General features: G+C 35.8%; 2 pseudogenes; both read right to left on the bottom strand.

The window, feature by feature from the left end:
* Positions 1-1,240: 1,240 nt before the first annotated feature.
* Positions 1,241-2,834, bottom strand: LOC108720203 (cytochrome P450 9e2-like; annotated as a pseudogene).
* A 1,112-nt stretch (positions 2,835-3,946) lies between these two features.
* Positions 3,947-4,753, bottom strand: LOC108730476 (cytochrome P450 9e2-like; annotated as a pseudogene).
* Positions 4,754-4,994: the final 241 nt, after the last annotated feature.

The raw sequence follows: 4,994 nt of genomic DNA, 5'->3' as shown, positions 1-4,994 counted from the left end.
TTTTTTTTTCTTAAAGAGAGAGAGGAGAGTTCACGTTATTTTCTTTTCAAAACACCACTTATGTTTATCTGTATCTTCTTTAACATAAAGACATGAATAATCTCATTTTTAGACCGTATGTGAGAAACACAATCGATAAATTAGAGCCCTATATCGGTCAAAGCTAGATCTTAAATGCTTAAATAATTCAATCTTAAATCACTAAATATGATATATATATATTTGACATATATACCACACATATTAAATTTAATTACAGTTTTTTCAGCATATTAACATTTTTAAAATATGATGCCTGTTTGAGCATCGAATTAATTAATCTTGAACTACATGAATTTGTCACTTAAACCCGGGTGACAATTTTAGTCTGCCGCCATTTTTCTTATTGCAGAGTTGAAGTGAGGGGAAACTAATTGTTTTTTTTTCAAAAATTGCTTCCTTAATATTTTTTGACATAACCTTTTCAATTATTATCAAAACTTTTTATGTTTTAATATCTCGATTCTATACATTCTGGAATTTCATTAAAAAAAAATTTTCCATTGAAATTTGTGATAATTACAGAGGCAGTCGAAAACACCATGGGTCACTTGGACCCATACATATAAATTCAAATTCTAAAATGAGATATAAGAATTTTAAGCACGACCGTATTTATGAATACATCAAATACTGTAAAGAACGCCATGAACGGTTAAAGTTAGGTATTTCGAATAATTCATTATATATTCTTTTTATTAAATTTATTCCAGATGTGTTTGCGCGCTGATAACTTTCGGAATTTCAACACAATAATTCTGAAACGCTAATAATCCCCCCTAAATGAAGACAGAAAGAAACTTATTTCGAAAAATATTACCTCAGCCAGGGTTCGAACCTGGGACCTCTCAACTTTCCGGGAAGGGTGCTTATCCAACTCAACCACTGAGGTAATATTTTTCGCAATAAATTTCTTTCTGTCTTCATTTAGGGGGAATTATTAGGATTTCAGAACGATTGTATTGAAAGTCAGAAAGTTATCGGTGCGCAATCATATCTGGAATAAATTTCATAAAAAGAATGTATAATGTATCATTCAAAACATCCGTAACTTTGACCGTTCATGACGTTCTTTATCGTGTTTGATCTAAAATGAGACATTAGAGAGTTAAGGGTCAAAAGTATCTATCACAAATTTCATTTATACGTAAATACTATTAAAGAAAATTTGTCCAAAGAAAATTAAAGAACCATCTGATAGTTAAATTGGACGGATAATGACCCAAAGACCGTCTTCTACAGTGGCCAGGAGGGATGAAGCTACCATTTTTAAAGGTAAATGTGTCTTTGGGGAAAGCTCTATGCTGTACTTTCTCAGGAGGGTCGACAGACAGGCTTTTATCTGCAGTTGAACCGCTTTTATTGCTACGCACATTCGCGGTCCTTCGCCGAAGGGAATAAAGGTGAATTTCTCAATCTTGTGTTTCCTATCTGGGCCGAATCTATCTGGATCAAATTCTTTGGGATTCTCCCAATATCGCGGGTCTTCTTGTAAGCCGCTAATGGGTATCATGATGTGCGTTCCACGTTCCACGCGACAGACGAGTCCATCCGACCCTCTCAACTCAGTCTCCTCTGTGCAAATCTTGCTTAGTAATGGCAGAACGGGTATGATTCTCATCGATTCATTTATTACTTGATCCATGTACGTCATATCCTTCAAGGCTTCGAAAGTAATCACACCATCGTATTTATTCAGCACAGACATCACCTCCTCGCGTAACTTTTCCTGCACTTTTGGATAACTGGCCAAGTGAAAGCCTGCGAAATTTAAGTCATAGTGAGTTTCATAAATGTTCATGAAGAATGTCACCGCGTGGGACGTGACAGTATCTAAGTCAAACTTATCTCCTTCCTTTCGTTCCAGATCAATCATCAACTGGAGAAAATCGTTTCTGGGTATCGCCTCCTTTTTTCTTTGTTCCATAATGTCTGCAACGATCGTTCTAAAAAAATGATCAGCCTTTTTCGGTATGGTTCTCGTTTTGAAAATTTTGCTCATAAAAAACACAAAAGTGGAGATAATGTTGTTCGGAGAGGTGAAATCGAGGAAGAACTTGCCCATTGCGTAGAAAGAATCTTTCTCTTTCTTCTTTCCCTTCGTCGAAGCTTAAACCATCGACGCCAAAACCAGCACCAGATACCACCTGCGATGTGAATCTGGTGAACAATTCCTTTAGCTCTAACTCCACTTTCCCAGCTTTGCCTATTTTTTTGTCCAGGTAACCTTCGAATGTCTCGCACACTTGTTTAACAGTCTCGAGCAGGATTTTCAGTCGCACGTTGGAGAACGCATAGGTCAAGCGTTTTCTGCCGGTGATCCATTTTTCACCGTCGGTGAAAAAGGGACTGTTCGCCAGAAGAGGATCCAATTTGGGATCGATCTTCAAGCCGTTCTCGTGGAAGCTCGTAAAACTCGTCCGTAGCACCGTCTTTACCAGTTCTGGCTCACGGATCATTAACGTCGGCGTCATAAAGTTGTAGATTCCTACCATGCTGCGATCCCGATAAGCATTATAGATCTTGCAACACCATTCGCCCATGGCGATCTTCTGTGTGGCGACTTCCTAGAAGTGACCGACACCGGGCAAGGCGCCATCCGGACAAGGTATTCCACGTTTTTGCCAATATTTATAATTTTTCGTCAAGAAGAGATAGAGAATCACCAGAAATACAAGGATCGGCAACACGAGCGTGACAGCCATATTACTGCTTTCGAGAAGGACTAAATGATACTGAGTGGTTCAATGTTCAAGAAATGATCGTCAAACGACTGTTATCAATTGCGATTGCATCACACAAGAATAACACATGCTGACGGTAACGAAATAAATGAGCGTAATAGCAGCGACAACGGTTATATTGTATATATTGAATAGTTAACAATTGTTAATAAAAAAATTTTTTTAATTTTTTTTTCTTCACAACGTTGAAGTACTGTTGAAACCGTACACTTGTTTAAAAATTTTTTTCTATCTTTTATACTTCCGACGATATTTGTCTCGAAAGGAAAAGACCGTTTTTTTTTCAAAGGTGTATTTCATCCCTTAAACATGAGTTACGTATAAAAAAATATGTGTCTCATAGATTTTCATGTTTAACAATACATTTCATGGAAAATCAAATTGATTCCGTACAGTTGTGAAACTTCCCTTGTAAGTAATTCCAATGCTCTATGAAATAATAATAGCAAATTTATTCTTAACGGAAATCCGAAAAGATTTATTACAATTCCATATGTTCCGATTTTAGGCACATGAAGTAGCCGCTGAAGTAGCCTAAGTTCTTATGAGAAGGAGGATTTTAAGTAATTTAATTGTACACGACATACAAAAATTTTGAAGAGCCGTATGTATATAAAAAAATGAAATTTAAAGGATAACTTGAAAGTAAAAAAATAAGGTTTCACCGTATAACTTTTCATATAAGGTGATAGTATGAAATTTTCATCTATTCTCTTTAAATATGAAGTCACGCTAATGAAAACATGGCAACATCGTTACTACCAAAATTATCAATTAATTTAATTAACTAAATTAAATTTAAATAATCACTATAAACAATTTCTCTTTCCAATGTTTTCCACGTAAATATTCATTTTTATTTACGAAAATATTTTTAAATTTACGAAAATATTAACGAAAATATTTTTTCATAACAAATTTTAAACTTACTGTTTAATTTTATTTATTACTTATTTCCTAAACGATATGAAGAATGACATTTTGCATCTTTATGCTTTCGTTATAAGATAAGAGAAGTCACGGAGGAATAGTGTAGGATAGTGTAGGATGGAAATAGCATTTTCCATCATTTATGCTTTCGTATTAACAGTAAAAAGACTCTCTTCCATTTTTCTAAACTGAATAACACCTTAATTCTACGGCATAGTTAATGAAACTAAAAATCACCACGCAATCTTTTTTCTTTGTTTCATAACATCTGCAACGATCGTTCTAAAAAAATGATCAGCTTTTTTCGACATAAATCCTGTCTTTAAAATTCTACCCAACGCTGGCATTAAAAATATGATTTCGCGGATAATGTTTTTCAAAACTCCCGAATCGAATATGAACTTGCTTATCGCGTAGAAAGAATCTTTCTCATTCTCTTCGTCGAAGCTTAAGTCATCGACGCCAAAACCAGCATCAGATACCACCTACGAGGTGAATCTTTCGAACAATTCATTTAGCTTTAACTCCACTTTCCCAATTTTGCCTATTTTTTCGTCCAGGTAGCCTTCGAATGTCTCGTACATCTGCTTAACAGTCTCGAGCAGGATTTTCAGTCGCATGCTGCAGAACGCATAGTTCAAGCGCTTTCTCCGGTCATCCATTTTTCACCGTAGATGAAGAAGGGATTGTTTGCCAGAAGAGAGTCCAATTTGGAATCAATCTTCAAGCCGTTTTCATAGAAATTCGTAAAACTCATCTGCAGCACTGTCTATCAGTTCCGGCTCGCGGACCATCAATGTCGGCGTCATAAATTTGTAGAGTCCTACCATGCTGCGATCCCGAGAAGCATTGTAGATCTTGCAACACCACTCGGCCAAGGAGATCTTCTGTGTGGTGACTTCCCAGAAGTGACCGACACCGGGCAAGGCGCCATCTGGACAAGGCATTCCACGTTTTTGCCAATATTTATAATTTTTCGCCAAGAAAAGATAGAGAATTACCAGAAATACAAGGATCGACAACACGAGCATGACAGCCATATTACTGCTTTCGAGGACTGAACGATGTTGATTATGAGCGGTTTTCAAAATTCCAAAAATGTTTGTCAAACAACTAGAAACTGTTAGGAACATTATTTATCTATCAAAATTAAATGACAGAATGGCGAACGCGTAAATATCCAAAATTTGTATTTTTTATTACGCAATTTATTATGGGATATCGCATAGCATGTTAGGAACATTATTTATCGTCTCAAAGATTAAAATTAATTCATAATAT

Source organism: Mycetomoellerius zeteki, unplaced genomic scaffold (assembly GCF_001594055.1).
Source record: "Mycetomoellerius zeteki isolate Tzet28-1 unplaced genomic scaffold, Tzet1.0 scaffold926, whole genome shotgun sequence".
In the NCBI taxonomy this organism is placed as follows: domain Eukaryota; kingdom Metazoa; phylum Arthropoda; class Insecta; order Hymenoptera; family Formicidae; genus Mycetomoellerius; species Mycetomoellerius zeteki.
The sequence above is the reverse complement of the archived record's forward strand: the minus strand, read 5'-3'. Positions and strand labels throughout refer to the sequence as shown.